The following is a 25,280-nucleotide window of genomic DNA, read 5'->3' as shown; positions in this document are numbered from 1 at the left end:
ATTGAGAAGAAGAGAGAAGCCTGGGAATACTGATGATAGGATTTTCTGGCTTTTGTTTTGTTTTAATGTCTGTGTTGCCCCACAGTACCTACTGCAGTCAGTTTCAGTATAGTGGCATCAAAGAAAGGGTATTAACCCAGGAAAATTATTTCCTAAAATAAAGTTTAAAAAGTACAATTCTACACATCAGCTTTACAAAGTCACGTCTATTTACTTCAGAGTCCTCATGGAAAGCCATAAAATTCTTTCAAAATATGTACATGAGGCTCACAACATAGATGTAGCAAATCCCAGGCACAATATCTTGAATATAAATGGACTACATAAGGATGTGAAAGGCGCCTAGAGCAAACCCAAATATATAAAAGTGAGGTTGGATTGTAAAGAAGTAAGCTCCCATGGATAAAGAACTAACTGTATTTTAGTAAAGATGAAAGCTGAAGTGTCTCTTATAATGAAATTTTCCAATGAGTGTCTTTGTTCCCATTTCTCTAACACAGAAGGTCTTGTCTGTAGAAACCTGGTCAAAGGAGTTCCGAAGACCACACAAAATCTTCCCCAGTTTATACTTTTCTAAATTAATGCTTTCAGCAACAGATGCACAGAATAAGCATGCTTGGTGTCAATTCAAATTTGGAGAACCTTTGCTACAGTTTTTATGCTAAGGTGCTACCTGACTTCTCTCAGGATCCATCACCCTTCACAAAGTACATCATCCTTTCTAATGAGGACTTTGTTGGATTGATCAGGAAAGGAATGGCATTGTTAGATTGCATGTTTCTTGGGGTATTTTGCTCTTTCCCCTTTTGTTTCCACTCAAAGATTATTGAAAACATAGGATTAACTTCTACTTTAGTTATCAAACTTAAAAAAAAATACATGAAGCATTAAACAATCTAAAGTTCAGCCTAGCATTAGTTGGTTGGAATTTCTTCAGTAGGGCATTTAATTTTATTTAAAGTTCCAAACTTATTATTTTTGTTTCTTTTAAAAAGCTAATATTATTCTTAGCTGTATTTGTTATGTGGACATCTCTCCTTCAACATAAACCTGTGTTCATGTCTATTGAACAACAAAGTAAAACTTACTAAAAAACTGGGAGCCACAGAATTTTATTTTTAATATAGGTGACATACAAGCTCTTCATAGATTATGAACTTTATTACCCACTAGCCTCAAAATTTCCACAAAATTTACAAAATAACATCCAGGTGATTTTTGATCATCCTCACATTGAGATGAAAACTTTTTAGGGTTTTTAAAATTGTAGAAGTAATACAATGTTTTTTTTTATTTCACTTATGTGGATGCATAATTTCAGTATATTGTAGTACATATACACTTATATCAAGGATTTTGAAATTATATTCTCAGAATCTTTTCCTATGAAAAAAATCTATGTTATCAGAGAAAATATACCCTAAAATTCTTATTTCTACTTTTAAAATTTAGTTATAAGATAGTTCATATTCTTTAAAACAGAAAATAACTTAATAATATTGTTTACTCACAGAAAGTTCTGTCTATAGAATTAGTGTTACAATAAATGATGTATATCATATTCGCATCTTTACAGTGCCTAGAAATGATTTTATATGTAAGTTTAAAATAGTTGCTCCTAAAGTAACACCCAGCAATCATCTCAGGTAAAGAATTATGGAATATACATATTTTAATGGAGAAAACATTTGAAATTTGGGGTGACATTTAGTGCTGTTTTTAACTGCAGTATTTTTACTGTATCATGAAACAGCACCATTGTCATGCATGAGATCTGAAATTTCTCATCGTTAGTGCTGCTTATGTAATATAGTGCAACAGAAATGCATATGGGAACATAAAGGTTAGAAGCTTAAAAATATCTGAAGATTTATTAAAACTAATACTTTACTTGTTTTTAGTAAGGTTATCCCTGTCTATGTTTATTAAAATATAAAGAAATAAACTTTTTGTGAATAGTATTTGTGTATATACATATGTTTACATTTAGCTATGCATATGAATAAATTCAGTACCAAATATGTATGTAAATACACAAGCACAAATACATCCTTTTAGAAATTTTAATTCAAAGCAATTCACTTTTTAGATAACAACCCATACTTATGTTTTCCTTTTAAATATGTTAAACATGATAATTTGGAGCTCATATGGATATTAAAAATGTAAAAACAAATGTCAGGCAAATGTCTGATACTTTGGGGACTGGTGGGATGGCTCGAAACATTAACAACATATGGTGTAAGGTTGATGATGAAAGACCAAGAGGAAGAAGTCCCTACAGCTGGGCTCGGGCCAGTGAGGAAATGAAACTTAACTCCCTGATGCAGAGAAGTTTTGCAATACACTCAATAGTGGGTACATTCTTACAAATGCACCCACTAATTACGACATTAGTCATTGTTCTAGAATGTATTCCCCTAGGTAATACGTCTGTTTAATAAATCCCGCAGGGCATTACCTTAAAGTCATATTTTAGTAAGGCACTAGTGAAGTGATTTCTTTGGATTAAATTCCTTCAACCAATGATGTATAATTGTTAGTGAGTAGCATACTGTTCATTTTTTACTTATCATCTTGAAGATAGCGTGACTTCTGCCACCCACTTACAAGACATTTTCGAAGTTCATCAGACCTACACTAATCTATTGTCAACCTACTTTAGTAAAGGAGACTTTGACATGAATTCCCCTCAATGGCAGCATACAGTATTTTACAGCAAGTCATAGCTTTCACCGCTAGCTTTGACAGTGATGTATTGCTATCCTTTGGTCTCTAGAAATAAATCATCTATAATAAAGAAGTCCTTAATGGCATCAACATTCTTGCTGTGACTAAGCAGAAATATGCTCCTGCTTCGCTGCTACTGCAGAGGAATCAGCTCAGCATTTTTAAGGTGTAGCATAAAAGAACAACTCGCAGCAAGATATAAATGCAAGTTGCGGTTTTTATGGGAGGCACGTTCCACTTACATGCACTGTATTCTGTGATAGACTATGAAATTGGTTTTCAGGCAGCGTTTGAGAGAATCTGTTGATATACATGTGACACAGTATTGTTTGTCTGTTCTGGTCATAGTGACATTCTGATTACTGGGGTTTGTCTGCCTTGCTCTGGATCTATTCCAGGCAGTTTTATTGTAGTGAAATGGTTCTTATGGTTCAGTGAGCATCTAGCATAACTATGCTGAATATGATTGGCACGTTTGCATATATTTATTTAAAAATAAGGCAGTTAAACAGCGTAATTATGAGAAAATGAATCATGACAATAAAAGACTATTTAAGTTTACAAGCTTTGTGATCAAAGAATAAATACAGGTTGGAGAAAATAAAACTTTATATGTAACTAATCTACATAAATATACTTTGGTTTGATTAGAGGAATGGAATATATTAAAATACTTAAATAATTTTAGAAATGCATTTTACTCAGGCATTTAAAAATATTTGAAATCCATGCTATCTTATTTTCTTCATATTTAAATTACATGAAGTAGTCTCTTCAACCATATTACTGTTATATAAAATTGGTATGGTAAAGATAACATCATTTTAAAGATACTACTTGGTTCTAAAAAATACTCTGCCTAAACAGCATTTAATACTTTTTAAACAAGCAATGTCTTTATTGATTTTTAATTACTGGAACACATTAAAGGTACAATTTAAGTGACAATTTCTTGTTTACTTCCTTTATCAGCTAAAAGCAGTCTTTGTTGGGTGTAAAAGTCAAAGCTTTTAAAATGAATTTCAAGATTCAGAAGGATACAATGACAATTGTTAGGTAGAAATTTACTGATGTTTGCGAACATTAGTTTTATGCTTATAAATCATGTGAATTCATATGTAGACGTTATCTTTACATTCTGAAATGTCCCAGTGCTATTTCAGTAGCACTCATACTTTAAGGCCACTGAACTTGAGTAACTCACATCCTCTACATAAATGTGATGCTTTATACATCTTTCATCTTTATATTCATGTAAAAGTTGGAAACATTGTTCATATATGTTATAAGATATGTACTTATATATTTTTACTAAGCTACTAATAATCCTATGAAGGCATACAATTTTAATATCCTCCAGTGAAAATCATCCCAAAGTTAAAGTTTGATTTTATCCTAAATTTTGATTTTCGTATACTTGTACAAAATGGAAACGTAAAGCTATTTACTGTTTAGAAGGAGCCAGGCATCATAAAGCTTTCTTACACTTATAATCCAAATCTAGACAAGGTCTTAGGAAATTCGTTAAATTACTTTTCCATTGTTAATTCTTCAACCATTTTTAGATTTTGACACTATAGGTTTTTCACACCTATGATATAATTTGTATTTCAAATCATAGTCTTCAATATAAAATACCTTTGCTAGAGCTCTTTACTTTTCAATCAGCTTATTCTTTTACACTGCACTAAGATTATTATATGACTGAATATTTTATGCCATTTTATTTTTTTTCCAGCAGTAGAAAAAGAGAATATAGAATTGAGCTGCTTTTAATACAGAAAATAAATAATTTAACCACGTGTACAAGTTGGTACTACGGGCTTCTTACCTGTGCTTTTATTTCAGTAGGTGACACAACATAAAAATAAGAAATTAGAAGTTTTGAAAAGCTGTTTCCTATAAGATTACCAACAACTTAACAAGAAAAATATTTTCACTTTCCTGTTTTGGAAGTGAATATAATTGGCTTTTTATTAAAAAATAGAGTTATTTTCTAGCTCATGCCAACATTCCTTTATGATACATATTTCCTAGCTATTAATCACACAAATCTTCTGGCAATTTTTAAAGTGGGTTTGTTTGATTTCTATAGTTAGATTGTTACAAGCAGAATAAGATGTTATCTAAATGGTACTACTCATCTTTCTTCAGACACATTGGCCTTGGGTTCTAGCCTAGTTTGACGTTTTTTTTTTTTTATGTACTTAGGAAAGTTTGTCCAAGATAAACTCATTGCACCAAGAACAAACATAAGAGGAATCATAAGTCACCCTGAATTACATAGAAAATCATGTCCACATACTTCCAAGCAAAATATTTGGCAGTTTGCTTTATTTTATTATTATTATTCGAGTCTTTACATGGCCTTAAGTTGTAGAAACAGTCAAATCTATTGTCTCATATATTAATCTGTCCTTACTACTTCAAAAATCTGTGATTTATAACTCAAGTTCAAATATAATATTCATATATACACATGATATCATATAAATATATATGACTTTTAGTAGGCATAGAACATGACAAAGTGTGATATTCCTCTGTAATAGCAGAAAACAGTTAAACTATCCTATGGAATTAAGTTATTTTTAGAGTAATATGTAAGATTGTTGAGGGCAGATGTACATGAAAATGGCAAACAGTTCAATATCAATTCATAGACTGATGTAATTCTCTCTAACCTTGCACTTTTAATAATGGCACATCATAGTCAGTAATTATTAGCTGTGCTTAGGTCCTGACCTTCGGAAGAAAACTGCTATTTATCCTTAGATGATAATAAATTTGGAAAGAAGACCATGATCCTTTTAAACGAACTATCAGTGCAATTTTGTAGTTATTACCAGAGGCCTGTTCTGAGATGTCCTCCTGATATAAGATGTGCCTCATAACAAATATCTGACTAGTCAAAACAAAGAAAAGGTGAGGAATACATTTAATATTTTTTCTTCTGATTTTTAGCAATAGACTTTCCATATTTTTTAAATAATCAAGACAATTACACAGTAATTTGGGTTAAAATACATGCCCAGTTCCCCATCTTAAAACCCAATTTGTTACCACCTGTGGCTATTTCTATTAAAAAGAGAGAGAGAGAGAGAGAAACATAATTACTATGAGTCTCAGCAGTCTTAGAGTAAATTTTTGCAATTACAATACCTCCCTTGGGCAGATGTGTGAAAATCGTAGATTAATTCCTACCAGGATTTTTCTCTTCCTTTTGCATTTTTAGGTTTGGTGTCTCCTTCTTATTAGAATGGGTGTTTGCTCTAGGTAAAGGCTATGCCAGTGTTTCTGTAGTAAATCTCCAGAAATAAAGATTCACAAATCAGCCATTAAAATTTTGCCCTAGGCAAAAAGCTGACATGTAACAACTCACCAAAGGAGTGGATAATATTTTCCATTACTGTCCTCCTTGGCCTGAGTTAAGTTTGAAGTAAAACAGTAAGAATATTCATCTGTCCTGAGAAACAGGATGACAGTGTATCTAAGTGACTAGAATCTGTGGAAGTAATTCCATGTTTGGTTCCAAAGCTACCTGAAGCCTGAGAATGTAAAAGATATTAGAACTCGAGAATTAACAAATCCTTCTTTTCCATCCATCCCTTTTCTGTGGTCGTAGTAGTGCCATGTAAAAGCTGCTCTTGATGATCAACTAATTGATGTACACACAGCTAGTGAATTCTTTCCAATGTCAATGGTGTTAAACGCAAGGACCAGTTTTTCAACTCTATAATATTAATATTCAATAAATTTTTCTTATCTAAGTAGAAGAATACTTGAAGTTAGGTACCACATTTTATTTTTTATTACTGTATTTGAGAAAGCCCAATGCAGTGTGTGTTATATTATATACACAAATACATATACATTCTGTGTAATGAAATAAGAACATTTGTACTTAAGAAGTTTTTATTACGAACCATCACTTATATGCTATAGCTTGAACAATTGTCAGTCTAAAATACATATGTATAATAATATACATATGAACATAAACTGTATATATGGGTAGATATGAAAATAATGTCCTACTGGTAAATAATTTGAGGGCAATATATTTTTGACAAATTTGCATTTATAAGTGGTGCCTTTTAAATAAGAGAAATAAGATATTATGCTGATATGGTGCAAGTTCATAGAGAAAAATAGCTGTTCAAGGTTTTTAGTTCTTACTAGCATCAAGTTTTCTCAGTATTTCTTCATACTATATATATATATAGTTTACATATATGCACATGCATATGTATATGGCATTCAAAGAGACAATAGTGTTGATTGTGGCTTATTTAAATATTTCTTATTCTTTGCAATGGTTTACACAGCATTACAATTAGGTTATTCAGGTGTTACATGAATTTTCTAAATCTGCCTCATCAACGTCTAATAAATTAATAATGTGAAATAATCACTTTGTTTATATTTTGAGGTGCTTACACACAAATACCTTCCAAAGCAATTTTTATAAGATAAAGTAATGGTTAAACCACAAATTCTATATTTGTTGAGATATAATTTTATGGTTTATTTTTTTAAATGCTGTCTGTCATTTGATAACATCAACAGAACAATACATTGACATCATCAAATATATATAAAATAAACTCACAAAAATGTTCACAATATTCAGAAACTCTTTGACTAAATAGGTGCTAAAGCAATTTATATACCTATGCAAAAAAAGCATTTATAGGATTATGATGCTCCCTATTTTTATATTGTTATTGAACTTATAGTCACAACCTACAGTTATTTGATTCATAGTCATTAATCCAATGAGCTGATAGCACAATACTTTTACAACTTTACAACATGAGTCCTTCGTTTTATCCTTCAGGCAGTAACGTGCACTAAGAGATACAGGGAAGATGCCTGTGCCACCGGCCACATCTGAAAAATTAAAAAGTTACATTCAATCTTTGTTTATAGTAAACCTTTCTGGTTACAGCTATGCGTCTCTACCACAGCAGAAGATTAATTCATCACATAACAGATGGAACTTCAATTTAAACTTAATCAAACATTCCCTACATTTTCACTTGAAATTTCTCATTGAGTATTAGTATGCATAAATTTGGTGTTTATGTTAAATATTCATGATGCTACTGGATAAATAAAATTTTCAATGAAATATCAGTTATTTAGAAATATTAATGTCTGGGTTTAGAATTTCAGGGTAGATAATGACATGCTGAAAGTGTTAGAGAAGGAGAGAAACACTGGTTCAATGTCCCCTGGAAATATGCTGATTTGGGAAGTGGAGTATCATTTCACTTGTTTAATTGCAGTAACCCATCAACTTGTTAGGACATTAATGTACAGTCAACATGGTACATGAAAGCATTAAAAAATCCAATCTTAAGCTTTCATTGCACCCATCTGCTCCCGGGAAATGTCATTAGGAATTTGAGCCCATGACCTTTAGCTTCCATTTTTGACTACACAGTCAAAACTGTTGTTTTCCCATTGAACATGTTAACATAATTTTGGTGAGTGCTCTACTCTGCACATTTCTAACCTAATTACATCTTTTTTAAAAATTGCTAAACTAAAATCAAGCTTAATGGGCTGATGTGTAGTTGACAAAGAGTCAACACAGTTTTTCAGTCTTGAGTCTAGTTAAAAGCAGCTGATTTTCCACATCGTTATGATCTCTATAAGCTAAGGAGACTGCCCAAGTTGAGACTGCCACTTGATGACAGGCCTCTGCTTCTCATTAATTATTCTCTGGCTCCACCACATCCTAAATTTATGCTTACAACATCTAAGTACACTAAAACTGCATGCTAAAGCCTATGGGGGAAAAATCCGTGTGCCTATTTAGTATTTAAGGTAATTGTCATGACTTTTTAATTTTACATGCCCTTGGCATTTTTTGTCAACATAAGCATGATAGAACAGAAACTTTCGAGAATACTTTTGTGTGTTCACTCAGAAGAGAGAAACAAGATAAAATTATGTGCTGAGCATAAGAAGTAAATTATGCAAATTGATGAAGATTTCTTGTCAACATTCATGTACTGCTCTGCACAGTGAAGTTCATGTAGCTTGGAAAAGACTCATGATTAGACAGGTGTTTCTTCTGCCCATGAGATCAAATTTCTGAAATATTTATATAGTGGCAAGCCAGATGTACACAATTTAACCTTGTAATCCCATTTCACAGCTTTTCTAAATACTTAGAAACTTGTTAAGTTAGAGGCTGATTGTTTTGGCAGCCTATTCCCATTAATAGGATTCAGATATTCCTTATTTACAAGCCTGTGCTGTTAATATAATCCAATATATTAAATCACAGAGAAAGTGAAACAGGAGATCCTATCCAAGGGCTAATTGACATGGAAGCTTTTTCTAAAGCTTTTTAATTTTGTTTTTATTGACTGCATAATATCAAGAAAACACATAGTGCAAATAAAAGATATAAATGTTTTGGATGCCATGCCATTACCATTTTAGTTTGAAGTAGTTATTGCTCAGATATCTTGTACTCCTATCATAATCTTTATATAAGCCACATAAGACCAGGCATCTGCTCTTTAAAATATTCCTTTCAGCGTACTCTCAATTGCAAAGCATACTGTCATTTGACATGTGGAAGTATTTTAAATGCACTCATCTGGGTTTTTTAGATGAATAGAGGGAATGCAGAGTAATGTAATAATGTGTCATGATTTTCATTATGCTTATTTATTGGTTCTGCAATAATGGGAAACAAGCTTATTGTTATGCTTTTAGCTTGAGCTATTATGCACTATGGTACTCATGCTCCATTTTGTATTTGTGCTATTCTGTCCCCTCAAGAAAATGTGTATCAAGATTCTTAAACTTAATTAGATTACAAAATAGGCTTCATTCTTTTTGGATTTTCTATGTTAAACTTACAGCATTTATAAACTGATTGCACTTGAATCAACACATGCACTTTCAGGGAGAAGAAAACCTTATTTTTCAACCTGTGTATGGCAATTCCAATTTCCTTATTTGAAGAAAAGTAAGGAGAAAGGAGACTATCAAGAAAGTAATTCCTGATGTCCTATCTTTATTTATTTATTTTTTTAGGAAAAATTATGTAAATCATGTTGTGTACTTCCCCCAAAAGGTCTCTAATATACCACTAAAAAACTAACAAACTAAAATATGAAATACTATGGGTTTTGTTTTTTGGTTTTTAATCCACAGAGAATTGTCCAGAAGTGGGGATGAGACATACATTCATGAGATTTCAGGCTCCAGCTTTTTGTAGGATGATACATGGTCTCCACTGAGAATTTTTGCCTCCAGACCTGCACAGTTCAAACTCAGTTACTAGCAGTCTTGCGTGCCTAGATTTCAGCTACTTTTGCCCTTGAACTGGGGACTGTAGTCACCTTCCAGGGATGGAATTCTTACATGTGATTTCAGTACTGGGTCTTCGTTTCTGCTTTCGCTTTGACTGAGTTATTTTAAAATTTGTCTATCCAAAGAAACTTTCTTTTTTATTTCTTTGGGTTTTTTTTGTTTTTGTTTTGTCATTGTTTTTTGTTTTGTTTTGTTTTTTCGATACAAAGTTTCTCTGTGTAGTCATGGTTGTCCTGGACTTGCTCTGTAGACCAGGCTGGGCTCGAATTCACAGAGATCTACCTGCTTATGCTAACCTGAGTGCAAAGAAACTTTCTTTAGGGAACAAAAATTCACTTATTATAAAGCCCTGGTGTGTAAACACCATGAAATAATTTTTCATTGTTGGTAGTTTTCAGTGTCTCCACATTTTTTTCTTTAAAAACAAAAATTAACTACACCCTTTCCCAATTTCATGAGAAAATCTTACTTTAAAAATTCTACTTAAAACACCTTACCAAAACTGTATCTGAGGTATAATGAGGGCTCATTCCATAGTTGTAGACTGAAAAAAGATCAAGATTAATTTATATTTTTCCTGTAATTTACTAATCATACATGGCCTTTGCTAACCCTTCATTGCATGAACTTAACAATATTTCCAGTTACAAAACATCCAAAGGATTTAAGTCTAAACAGACAATGATTATTTATATTTCTTTATTGATTCTACTTATTGTGAATTGGTATCTTCCCTGCTGAGAGATGAAAATGTTCACTCTTGAGATTTTGTAACAGTCCTTGCCTTGCTGGAATGAAAAACTACATAACAAAACCTCTAGATATGTAAAATGTGAAAGAGGATTAGGGCTTACTTATGGCCTGATGCAAGGATCTAAAGAAGGTATTAATCTCTACTTGGAACATGTGTGCGTGCAACTTTTTTTTTTTTTACTCTATGTTCTGAACATATTACATTAAACTGTGTTTCTCTTACAATTATTTGAATATAGCACAGACATCTTTCTGTGTTGATAATGCAGTTTAATCTTGTCTCTAAATGGGAGAATTCTGGGTCAAACAGTGGTTATGATTTATTTCAGCAGATACTCTCCATAGACAGATTGTTTACAATGAAGCTCTATTCCCATGATTCCTGCTTAACACACACACACACACACACACACACACACACACACACACACCTCCCCAGTCCATGTATAGGTGCTTCCTTGTTTTTCATTTAGCTTTCTGTTTTCTTGTCGTGTATAACATTATACTCTACAATAGAAATACTCTATAATAGAAATATTGTTATGGTGGATATAATAATTAAAATTAAATATGATAATTTATATTGTAAAACACATATTCAGTATTAACTAGGTACTAGAAGGATATATATATATATATATATATATATATATATAATATACATACATATAATCAGTAATGTATACCATGTAAGAATTTTATTTCAGAACATTTATGACTCTTGAATTAATTTTACTGAAATAATTTATTGTGTTGTATATTTTTATTTTACATTCTCTAAGTTATGTTTTGTTGCCCATTTTTAAAATAAGAATTTTAGGAAAGTAGCTTTTTTAAAAGAATCTATTATGAAATTTAGACTGTAGGTATTTTAATTTTCTTAAACTAACAAATTAAAATTTGAAGTGAAAGGATCTAAGTTGCTTTTATACTTTTTTTTTAACCACAGGGAGTACTTGAGGGAAGAGAGGGCTCATAACATGTCAAAATAGCTATTTCTGTAAAATAATTATATAACAATTACAATTAGACATATCTGTACAGGGGTTAGAAAATTGCTCAATCAGTAAAATGCTTGCTGTACAGGCACATGTAGGCCAGAGTTCAGGTCCCCAATACCCAGATAGAATGCCAGTTGTGACATTGCATGCCTGTAATCCCACTGATGTTTAGATAGACACGGGACAACTGATAGCTACTGCTCACCAGTTAAACCTAGCTGAACAAGGGAGATCTACGTTCAGTGAGTGAACTTGTCTGGTAATATAAAGTGAAGCGTTAACTGAGGAAGACACTCAAGCTAATACTCTGGCTTCAACACACAAGCATTTATACACTTTGACAAACACGTGTATATACATCCCCTCAAAAATCAAATTTAAGAATAAGTATCAGTACATATGGTTGCAATTGTAGTCACTCATACTCCTTTTCTTACTTACAAATTGAAATCTGAAGGTTTTACCTACATTTATCTGATGTAAGTAAGATTCAGAGTTATTATGCTACTTGCTGTACTACGTTGAAGAGCATATTTGATCAGAAAGCCATACAGAGTGGGTAATGGTGCTATGAAGCAAGACTTATTAGTTACTGAGCCTCAGATCAATTTAGAGGAAAATTCTTTACATCATATATATACTGCACTTCGAGCACTTGCCAGAACCTGTGTAGAATGTTTCTTCCTCTAGCCTGGCCTTCTATAGTAGAACTATTTCCAAATTTAGAGACTGCATAAGCAGTCTGTGCTTCTCGTATTTAATCACAGGACTGATTATTACTCTTTTATTCTTATCAAAATTGTCCCATAGATTTCGAAGTTTTTCCTTGTGCTTTTTCAAATCATAACCATTATAGGATCAACACCATTTGATATTGTGTAGCCTGGCATTGGAAAGGAAGGGATACATGCTTAACAGCTATTATTTGGATAAGAATCATAAGTACCTAATATAAATACAAAATATATAAAAATAATATATATATCATATAAAATAAATATAAAAGAATGGAATATAATGGTAAGTGTAACACACATAAAAATCAGATGAGCCAGGTAGGTCATGAGTAGCAATTTAGACTCAAAATAAACTTAACTCACATTTCTTACTGTGGCTTTGTAGTTCACAGATACTATTTCCCCTTCCCCAAAATAATGATTATGTCTCTATTGGCCTTCTATGTGAGGTTGGTGGGATATATTAGACTCAGAGGGGTTGCCATATATGTATGATTACTTTGTCAACTGGGAAAGGAAAAACACCATCAAAAGAACACACCATGGCCGTGAGACAGTGAGTTCTTTGAAGTAACAGAAGCTGAGAGGAGCGTCACCAGGGGAAAAAATTATGAAAACCCGGTTACTTACTCTTATCATTACAGTTCTCTAGAGGAATTTGTAATATACCTCAGGAAGCCTATGTGTCTAAGTGCATTTCATTTTCAGGTATTCCCATGATGGTACTGTTTGTGCAGTTTCAAGAACTTTGGAATAGAACATAAACATGCTACAAATCACCTAGCAGTGGGCTCCACTCTAAAAATATGAGCAGCTTTTCCCCCCCCAGTCAGTTCCTTTTCAAATGTACACACTATGAGCAATGTCTATGTGTTACAGAGAGGAAAAAAGAGACTCACTTTTGTCTTTCTAGGTTATAGCCCAATTAAAGACAGTGCAAGTATAAGTATATATCAATTGTAACTACAGAAAGGAATGGTAAATGTTTTAATAATGCCATTAAGAATTGAGATATGTCTAAGACTTTTTTTTTCCTAAAGAGTAGACGATTAACACTTTAGAATGTGTGACTAATTCAGGTGCTCTGAAATAATTCTCTGTTCTGTTGTTGAAGCAGAAACATGGGCATGAGTAGCGTGAGAATTCATGGACATAGCAGGACTCAAATGGAATTTTGCCTTTTAAAAAATGGGGGAAGAACCGTGGGTCAAAGACCCGGGTGAGGAGAAACAGCTTAGCAACGTTGAGGTTTTTCTCCCTTCATTTTTAGCTATGGGTGTAAATAAGTTCTGCCACATGAATTCTAAACAGTTTCCAACAGCCCAAAAAAACAGATGCTTACAATTCCAGACTAGAGTTAGAATGACCTGAGCTACTGTTTCACTAAGTGACTGTCGTCATATCAGAAAACTGTTGTGGTTAATTTATAAGTATGTCCTAATGATGTTTATTTTCAGCTAATTATTACTGCAATATTTTCTAACCCCCTAGCAACCAACGGGAATAGAGACGCTTGCTCTATTTTAAAATGAGCCTTTGCCTGGGACAAGGCAGATAGTTCCTCTGAACCTATCCTCCCATAACTCCCAGTTTCTATTCTATTCCTTCTGCTTCTAATAAATTCTGCTATTGTTCTGCATTTCTTTCCATGTGGAACTTCAGAGTCCCACAACCACGTGGCTCTACTCCCATCCCATGGTGATTCTCCTCCTCCTCTTCCTTCCTCCATGTGGTCTTTCTTCCCTCCCAAGATTCTGTCTCTCTGCCAAAGGCCCGGAACCTCAGTCATGCTTATCCCATTTTCCTGCCTAGGTGTGGAGACTTTTTATTGGTCATGTAGGAATAAGAATTTAGGCAAGGTTACATAACAATACTTGGGGCACAAAGACAGCAAGCAGTGATTAGGATAAAAACACATCAGGCCAAGCTCCAACAGGACAGTTCTTACCCTAGAGAAAGAAATTTCTTAGAATTAAAATAACTGAGTGAAGTAAGACCTCAAACTCTCAGGGCTGGATATTTAAGTGACCATATGATAAGAATTAGAGATATAAAAATCACTTCTTGTTCCTTAGTTTACAGTACCAACAACAGTAATGACCTTTGTCTGATTTTTATTTCGTATATGGCTACCTTACTAAAGGAGATTATTTGTTTTGAGTATACATATTGAATTTTATACTTACTCTTATACTTCATAAAATAATATCCTGGATATCTAATACCTTTCAGTGAATATTTAACAGTGTGTCCAAATCTGGAAATATTCCTTGCTTTTCATACTTTTTGAACAAAAGTCCAGCATTACTTGTATGTATTTTATCCTCAGTTTTCACAGTTGCGTAAATTACTCTTTTGTTTTGAAGCAGAAACCTAATTTAATGGATTCACTTTTTGGAGATTCAAAATCCTGCATTATATGTGGCGCTTTGTGTTTGCTTAAAAGAAAAACTACCTTTGAAGCTCATAAGAAATGTTGAGGACTTTAGACTACTCCTAAGTATTTATTATAAGTGATAAAATGCATTGACCAGTTAAGGTTTGGTTAACTTGTTAATATTTATTAAAATTAATTCTCTATACCTACAGAGAGTTAGAAGAAAGACTGTAAATGGAAATCCATGTACAAATTTCACATTGAATTCCTTAACTTTCTTTTCTTTTTTTATTAAATTAAGAACTAGAATTTGCCTGTAATGTGATAACATGAATTAATCACTCAAAATCACAAAGAAAATAGAATTATTTCTTTTACTTTTTCTTCTTGTTTACAAAATGCACCTGCATCAAAGCAATAATTGACATTATCTTTTGACTAATGATTTAACATTATGAGTTGTAAGACTTCAGAACCACATTTAATAGAAATTCATTGTATTTTTAACACTTTTAACTTCAGTATGGTGGCAAAGTGAGCTGATGAAATTGGCTTCCTTTGTATTTATTTTATTTCCTTATTTTAGTTTATTATAATTTATTCAGATTACATCTCAATTGTTATTCCCTTCCTTGTATTTTTCAGTTTTCACCTTCCCTCCCTCTTCTGCCCTATTCCCCTTCCCTAGACCTCTGACAAAAGGGAACCTGCTCCCACACCATATGTCCACAGCCTATCAGGTCTCATCCGGATAGCCTGCTTCCCCTTCCTCTGACTGCCATCAGACTTTCCCACCAAGGGGAAGTGGACAAACTGGGGGCAGCAGAGTTCATGTCAGGGGCTGTCCCAGTTCTCCCCACAACCATGGAGAATGAGCTGTCCATTTGCTGTATCTGAACATGGGTCCTAGGTTTACTACATGCATGGCTCCCCTTATAAATTTTATTTTTGCTTGGGAATTTTATAGAATGATTTGTTAAATATAATTATATCTTAAACTTCTTTTGACTCTATAATATAAGTGCTTGGACGTGCCTGTTTGACAATTTATTTCAGTATCAATGCTGACAAGTAATCATGTGCTTAAGCTTAATGCATGCATTTGTGTATTTGGTAATAAATGGCCCTTATAATTCTTTTATGGTAGTAGTGAGGGAGAACTACTTATCAGAATTTTATATGTGTGTATATATATTCAGTATTATTAAAATAATTTAACATGAAAGTGTAGAACGATAGAAGCACAGGCACTCTGAAAATGGTCAGGGATGATAACAGTATTATTTTGCTTAGTATATAATAGTAATTTTAAAAAGCCCTTAAGAGCAAGTTACACTAATTTCTCATTAACTTATTTCTAAAAATATTGAGATGGCTCATTATTTTTCAACCTTATCTGAAAGAAACAGCACAGAGCAGGGGAGTCATGGAAAGTCTCTGCCAAGTGTCACTGCTTGGAAATGAATTGGGTAGATGACAGGCAACTCTGTGGCAGTCCCTTAGCAGCAGTTTCTCTGTTTAAAATGAATGTGGACAATAACTCCAGTGTGTCTACTCTGGCAATCGAGATGAATGAATAATAAACACCGAATAATACTGTTTCATAGATCCTAACATAAGACAGAGCACTCCTAATCCACCACTGCCAAATGTACAAAAATACTCTAGAAACACATTCAAATTCAGTGCCACAGGGTTCCAAAGCATCCCCACAATTCCTAAGTGAATTAGACTACTAAAAACTGGTTTGATTCTATAATTAACTTATAATATGTGTTTCTTCCAAATTCCTTAATAAATTCTGATTATAAGGGAATCCATCTATCAGAAGATTCAATATTCAGCATGGTGCTAAGTAAAAAATATTATTGATTTACCCCCCTTCCTCACTTTTCTCTTTCTTTTTCTACACATATTGATGTCACTGGAAAGAATCCTTTCCAGAATTAAAATGAATTTCTATAAACACACACACACACACACACACACACACACACACACACACACACACACACGTGCGCGCACTGACACACACATGTATGTATGTATGTATGTATGTATGTATGTATGTATATGTACACATATGTGTGCAAGTATGTAATGTTTGAGTTCTTAGTCCTGAAAGCTCAATTGTAAAGAACCCAGTTTAGGTATCACTTCCTGAGGAAACCATCCTTCAGAATTCTTTATAGAGATGGAAAGAAAGCAGGCAGGAAGGAAACCAGTCTCTAGAGACAGAAAGTCTGCCTGAGAGATAACAAAAGGCAGAAAAGAAAGAACTCTGAGCTCCAGATGCCACCTGTGCAGCAACAACAAAGGAAGAAGATTGGTGTTAGAGGCTGAGTATATTGGATGGAGGAGGGAGGCTGTTAGAAGAGCAACCATTAAATATCATTTTATTCCTATCAGAAGACATGCAATAATGGCAAATGCTACACCACTGCCAAGGAGGAAGCACATCTGGCATTTAGTGGCACATCAGTGCCCCGGGGTTTCACAATTCAACTCAGCAAACACATACAGGGAATGAGTTGCACTCTCTACATTGTATCTGTCTTTATATACCAAAATAGCACTCATCTTAGCTTCTGATAATCTCAATTTCCTCTGGTCAAAGATGATTTCCTTGAAGATTTATAAATTGCATAATTAAATCGTGGTACCTAAGTTATTAAAATTATCAGCATCATTTATAGAACAGGTAACATTTGTAAAGTATTTTGACGTAGGAGCAAATTACCTTAAAGTAGTCTAAGTCATGCCCATTGAGCATAGGATTCAAATGTTTTTATTTACAGGGTATAGCTCTTCCTGTTTTCTTACTTTAACCTAAAGGAACACAGGCTTTTCCTCAACATAGTAAGACTATCCAATGTTCTATTATTCCTTTAGGAAGAAAACACAAATGTCTACTACACCATACTTGTATAAAATGTATTATTCTGAAAACCAGCGATAAATGTAGTTATTGCCATCCTTCATGCACTTTAGAAACTCCAAAGCCATAGGTGCTGTCAGATAACTTTATAAGTAGTGGCTTAAAATGCCATTTCCTACTTCAGCAATGTAGAAAGAACCAAACTATATATTCTGTTGAAGGCAAAGCTATCAGAAGGAAAGTCTGTATGAAAAGGCTTAAAATGAATTATTTCGCTCTTAAAACTCCCTGGTGTTTAGTCTGCCACAAAAAGAATGCTTGTTAGCAATGTGGTAAGCAATGCCTTTGAATTAAAGGAAGCATTCAACTTGTTTTGTTTTCAAACCTCTGGCATCAATGGGTATAATCAACCTTGTGTCCCCAATTTAAAGGAATTTTTCTTCTTCCTTCTGTCTGAATCCCGAACATCTAAGTTTATTGTACCAGTAGCAGGATTTCACAGTGTGTGAAAGCCTATGACTTTTAGACAAAAGTTTGTGTGTGTTTCCTCAACCTACAATTAGTTTGTGAAATAAGTTGATTTCTTTATCATGTTTACAACATAAAGACTTTTCTTTTCACTCAATATTTCATTTTCTTTATCCAGAGATCTAAATGGCAGTCATCTTATGTGTATGGATCAGAACACAGAAGACAATAGAGCTTTCAGTCTTTTCCAGTAATCAATAAATAAAACCTAATTCTATTCAATTTGTGGAAGGAATTCCTGTACATACAAACATGATCATTCTTAAATTTATACAGGAACACACTTAAATTAGATCAGCTAAAATAACTTGAAAAAAGATGATTTAACATCAAGTCACACTATTAGGAAGAAGCTATACTAGTCAGAATTTGGCCGCATTATACTAGGAATAGAATAGAAATAAAGATCAATGATTAAAAAGAGATTGCTCAGAAGTTGGCCTGCACAGATATGGAAAACTTATTTTTAAGAAAATATGTAAAGTCAATTCAATAGTAAATCAATAAAAATGAACCGTGACTAACACTTCACAGCTTACACATGCTCACAGACACATAAATGCACACACATGCACACACATGAGAGAGAGAGAGAGAGAGAGAGAGAGAGAGAGAGAGAGAGAGAGAGAGAAGAGAGGAGACAGAGAGAGAGTTTGTTTCACAGATCTAAATTCAAAGCACTAAGCTGTAGAAAATTCAGGGGGAAAAACCAGCAGGAAACCTTTGTCATCATTACTAAGCAGAGCTTTCAGATACACCCACAAAGCAAGATCCAGAGAATAAAGGAACTTTGTTAAATTATAATTGTTAGTTTTGATAATAACAGTTGACAAGATTTAAAGACAGACCACTCCTTTGAGGAATACTTTATATTACAATGAACTCTTAAAATTGAATAACAGATAACAAGAAGATTTGAATAATATATTCATCATATTGTATTATTACCTATATGCACATGAAAAGTTTCACATTATAATTAGCTATAAGGGACTCTGTTTAAGTTCAATTTAGTCATTAGTACATTAATAATTAAGTTGATTTGTTAGATTTATCAATTATATATAGTATATAATTATAATGGAGACTAAATCAGTCATTTTTCTGTGTTAAATGTGAGTATTAGTGGCCAGAGAGAACATAGGAAAGCTAGGCTGATGCACAGCTTGTTTACAATAATTCTGATTGCACTGAACTACAGATGCTAAAGAATTCATAGAATTATATGCTCTTTCAATTATTCATGTTACAGTATACTAAGGAAAAAGTAAGTGATGATAGCTGACACACATCTAGCATGATCATCTGGGTATATTTTCTGCTGAAGTCATTTCTATCTCTATCTCTATGTATAATCTTTCGATTATACAATTGCACATTATTTGAGTAAATATTCTCAGTGCAGAGTATTTCTGCTTCTGTCTTTTAAAAAGAGACCGAGTCAAATACTGTGACAAAAGGATATATGACAAAAAGATCATATTCATTTGTATATGAGACAAGTGTGAGGCTTAAATATTGATATAACAACATCAGCTCTAATATACTCACCTCAGGTCCCAGGAAATGCGCAGCACCTATCTTAATGTGGGCAATGTGCGAGCCATCTCAGGAATGAGTGCATTTTTCCAGGTGAAAGATGCCATTTAAAGTGCCATGTAAAGTTGTCTCTATTTTTGGAAATAATTTGATAACATGTGTATGTAAAACTTTAAAAGATATTTATATGTAAATGACTATCATCTGAGGTATTTTGTACATGCAGAATATTGTCAAAATTATTTTTGCAGCTTTGACAGTGGAATCAAGTTAACATGGTCTAGAATGCATTACTAAAAAATTAATGTTGCTTTATTAACTCATTTACAGCATGGCAATCATAGATGATAATAATAATAATAATAATAATAATAATAATAATAATTTGATGAATTTTGAACCTATTCTTGTATTCAATAAAATACGTATAGGATGAAAGAAATTAGGACCCCGTCATTTGACTGTCACTTCTAATCAGTGTTTAAAAAATGTCAGAATACTAGTCTTCAGGCTTTCCCCTGAAAAAGAGAGAGAGAAGGATCATGTGAGATTTGGGAAGCTGAATTGTTTAAGAAGGTTTTCACAGTGACGCACACCATTAAAGTAAATGTTGCTGGATGAAATCTGTGATTATTGTAATCACATTCTGGGCGATTAAATATAAAACAGTATTTTTCCCCATACTTCATTATACAGAAAAATCTTACATCACCCACTTTGAATCAGCCTTTTTTATATAAAGGGAAGGTGTTGACAGCCCAGGCAGCTCAATCATGTCCAAAGACCTTTTGAGGGGACATGGTTCCCATGGATTAGAAAGTACTGGTATTTATTAATGACCTGATATTCACTTTTTTTTTTTAACCAGATGGAAGGCCTGTGAACCTAAGTCCATCTCTCAGATTCACTAGTACATATTTAGCTCAGATCATAAGATGTGGAAAAAAAATCCTAGACTTCAACAACCTATAAATAACAATATCTAAAGTTGGATCAAGAATTTCATGGTTATAATGTGCATAGAAATTAAATAAAAAAACAGTGCTAGAGGTGACAGAATTTGTGCGATTTAATATGGACCTCATGCACATATAAAAATTACAGAAAGATTGCAAAAGCATAATGAAATGGAATCCCTACTTAAATTTTGGACGCTATCACCCATGCCTCACCTTATTGTCAACCCTGAAAGAATAAAAGAGATATAAAAAGAAGTAAATGGGAAATTATAAAACAGTTTTTAAATTAAGAACTTACACTAGCTAGGATATGGAGAATTGTTTCAGTAACTAAGTAAGCTTGTGGCTATTTCAGAGTCTGTTGGTTTGGTTCGCAGCACCTACATTATGGCTTATCTGTAACTCCTATGTCAGGAAATCCAATGCTCTCTTCTGACTTGTACAGGCAACAGATATGTACATGTGAACATACATACATGCTGACAAAACACTCATATACATAAAATAAAGTAAACAAATGAGGGTGTCTATTACAGATGAATGATTATCTGCCCCTGTAAATGTTGATTGTGTATCATTACTTTTTAATGCTCCAAATATAGCTTAGGTGTTAAACAAGAGCTTTCAGTATTTATTTCTTTATTAATTATCTTAGGAAGCAACATGTATATTATTTAAAAATTTGGTTCCTTTCTGGGATCAAGAAATATGATTGGCTTTTGTGATGTTGTTTAATGAAGTCACTGGCATAAATCATTTATTAATTTTAGGGAGTTTAGTTTGTTTGATGCCTTAATTTTAAAATCTAAACACAAATATATTATGTAAATATTAAGCTATTGTCCTAAAACATTTTAACCATTTCCAATTTGTATGTCATTTATTCATTTCATGTGCTTTACTGAACTTGGTAGGCCCTCCAGTCCAGTGATGTACAGGAGATGTGAGGTTGGATCTCCTTACATGGAAGAAAAGTTTACAAGATCTTATTTACTTTTTAATATATGCATGTACATATATATAATATATTTTATATTCATATATTATATCCACATTAGGAGTACAACAGAGTATATTTGTTATTTAATTATTTTATTTCAAAAATTGATAATTTTATAAGTTTATATTATGATATACTTATATATTTATTAATTAATAACTATATAATTATTTTATTTGCTAATATATTAGGTTTTTATAATTTCTCAATTAATGCAATTGAGGAATGTATTACACATTTACTGAGAAATTTTAGATTTGGTATTGCTATGATCTCTGGATTTTCATTTATTCTATTTTAATAGTGTAAAATATTTTCTCCCTGCTTTTATGACTTACCTTATGTTCACATCTAAGGTGCATGTAAATGGCATACATATTTTCTTTCATAAATAGTTATTTCAGCCAAATGATTTAGTCTTACTGTGTAAATTTTTTACTTTTCTCCATTACTTGTTTTGTTTATGATTTGTGCTTCATAATTCTACTACGATATGTATGTCTAAGAGGTAGTATATCCTGGAAATAGCTTATTATTTATTGTTGATGATATCAATACTTAGGTAAACATGATTTGCTAATGCGATGTACGTTGGTGAGTATTGGTGGAGAAATAAAGATAACTCATCAAGGAAGAAAATTCTGCAAAATTTAATCAATTTAAAAGATGCTTGCTTTGGTTTATTGGTCTCTTCTTTTGTGCAAAAAAAGAAAGAATTTCAAAATGTTTATTGTTTCCAACAAATAAAATAACCAAAGCAAAACAAAACAAGCCAATCACGTTCTGTTCTGTGTTAGTTCAGCTCTGTTCTATTATGAGACAATGCTTATTCTACAGAAAGCTAAAGAGTCGCAAATGTTTGAACTCACTTTTTAAATCTCTTCCAAGATTTAAAACTTAAGCATCTTCCCTGCACCACCCAGAGCTTATTTTCATAATGTCCAGCTCTGTAAATTATCTGGGCGCCATTCTATTTCTACTCTAATAAATAATGTTGATAATACTGAATTCCTTTTATATTTTTTTCTTTTCTAAGAAATCATTGCTATTTTATATTCAGATAATGTTAAATGAATTTCAGACACCCTTGAGCACAGATAATGAGAAATTTTCTGTCCATATTAAACCTGTATGCTTTTCAGAGTGAATTAGTTATATATTTGCAAAAAGCCAACTGGCTACTCTGTGTTAATTACACAGAGACAAACACAGTCTCTGGCTTTCGAAGCTACTTTAATGACTACATACAGACATTATTCCTAAACTTTTGACACTGAGTACCTAATAAAATAGTAAGCTTGTGTATTTGATACTTTTATAGCTCTAGTATCATAAGACATGTGTTCTTTGTCTTGTGTTTTCCCCCACCCCTTTTATGCTTCACCTTCACACATATCTATTTTTCTTTTCTTTGTATTTTTCTCTAGCTTCTTCCTTCTGCTTTTTATCTTTATTCTTCTTCTTTCCAGATTACTTTTTCTCTACTTTCTTTTTATTTCTCTACCTTCATTTAAACAGTTGTGGGTGGCAGTACTTATGTGCTGTGTTCACAATTATTATTGCATACATTTTATGAACACAATCTTTTATCTTTCATAGGCCTTTATTCAAAGGAAGAATATACTTTACTAATATTCATGAATTTTTAGAACCTGTCCTTAGGTGAGAAGAGAAAAATTTTCTCAATCTTTCTTGTAGGTCTCACTAACCAGGAATCAACACTTAAGAAGCTTCACCTAATTAAAACAATTGGGGTCATAATTCTATTTATAGTGACACCAATATTTTCCAACTAACTTCCAATTTCACTTTACTTTTTCTTTGTTGTTAACATACCATAATCTGTTTTATGGAAGTCTTATAAAATATTTATATTTGGCTTTTTCCTGACAGTAATAATGAACTGAATACAGATTTTTCACCATCTGAAATAACAAATTATATTTTATCACGTTTGTAATATTCCAAAGTTTGTAGATATTTTCAAAATTAGCCCATATTTTTGTAAACATTGTGCTATCTATTTAGTTTAGATACATTTATTTTACTCCAAGTCAGCTTTCCTTGAGGTTGTTACTTTGTAGTTATGGGAATTAAAAAAAAAAAGATTCTTCACTGAATCCAGGTTCACATACATGATGATGAAAACTAGACTACCAACTATTCCTTAAGTATGGGTAAAGGAAAATTTGAATCTACACTGTTCACACAATCTTGCCTGGGCCATGACAAAGGTCACTGTGTTCCATAAAAAAAGATTACTGATTAAAAATTTGTGTTTTTTAACATCTCAAACTTCTAGAAGGCTAGGAAATTTGTGTAATATTTTCACCAATCTTCCTCAACCCATCTTTATTCTTCCTGTAGCATTTTACACAGTGAAATAAATTTAATTTTTATGCAAAAAGCAAAAGCAATCCTACTGTTTTAAATTACTATTATGTATTTTAAAAAAAGAACATATTTCAATACACTAAACCTTACCGTTTGGCCCTCTTGTTTCATGGGTTGCATGTTCCGCGTGTCTGATCCTTGTACGCTGGATGGTTGTGTACTAACCCATTGCTGCTCCAGAGCATAATAGCGTGATATGAAGGAATGCAGAACACAGGAGAAGCATTGTTACCGAGTCAGCTGCACGAAGAAGTAACGTGTGTGAATGTACAGTATAGGGAGGTTCTATGAAAGATCCAGTCTATTTCTCCCAAAAGACTCTGTTCCATGATACAAGGAGAATTCAGTTCTTGTTGGCAGAACTCCACGTCAGTTTGGAAGCAGTAAAAACAAGACTGCCTTTTCAATGTCGTTACTCTTAATACTTTAAGTAACTTTTAAAAATTTTATTGCACTCTATTTGAAAGACTCAGAAAGTGATACTCATTTCCAATGGATCATTTGAATATAGTTTCTGTAGTTGGGATGTATTTGGGAATGAATTAAAAATGAACTCAACCATTCGTGATGGGCTCGTATCTGTTCCTAGTAAAATTATGAGGAAAGCCCATCTATCTTTTAGTGGAGTAGATGATTTTACATGATATTACATCAGGAAAGGCATAGAATCCCAGCAGATGATGCAGTTATGTATAAAAATGAGTGTTATTAAATAATGCACATTTTAATATGAAGAAATTAGGCCATTTTCCCACTCCTCCCACAAATATTCAATCTTAATATCTGTGTAATGAAACAACATAGATAGCATTATCTGTCCTGGTACTAATGGATAATGCCAGTTTTGACAGGTTCATTGTTTACTTTAACAGGTAATTTGTGGACCAGAATCATTTAATTGTTCTGACTACATAATTACATGTCAGGAATTTCCAATTTAATTAAAATGTACAAATCTCAAGATTAAGAGAATTTTTGAATTATTAATCATTTTTCCACTAGGAAATCTTGTTGCTCTGCAGGGGATTTGTCCAGTGTACAAC

At 32.7% G+C, this 25,280-nt stretch overlaps 1 protein-coding gene and 1 long non-coding RNA gene across 5 annotated transcripts in view; one reads left to right on the top strand and one right to left on the bottom strand.

The window, feature by feature from the left end:
• PCDH17 (protocadherin 17) overlaps window positions 1-25,280 on the top strand; it is a 101,095-nt gene that overhangs the window by 13,943 nt on the left and 61,872 nt on the right. The gene's annotated exons all lie outside the window — the stretch shown is intronic.
• Window positions 1,438-24,659, bottom strand: LOC311589677. Its single transcript, XR_014776615.1, has 3 exons — window positions 24,328-24,659; window positions 19,897-20,402; window positions 1,438-7,623 (listed from the first exon to the last, which is right to left on the bottom strand). It is a non-coding gene; the product is annotated as an uncharacterized lncRNA (long non-coding RNA).

The sequence above is a fragment of the Acomys minous genome (genome assembly GCF_964271855.1).
Source record: "Acomys minous genome assembly, chromosome: 18".
NCBI lineage: Eukaryota > Metazoa > Chordata > Mammalia > Rodentia > Muridae > Acomys > Acomys minous.
This window is presented reverse-complemented; position numbering and strand designations above follow the sequence as displayed.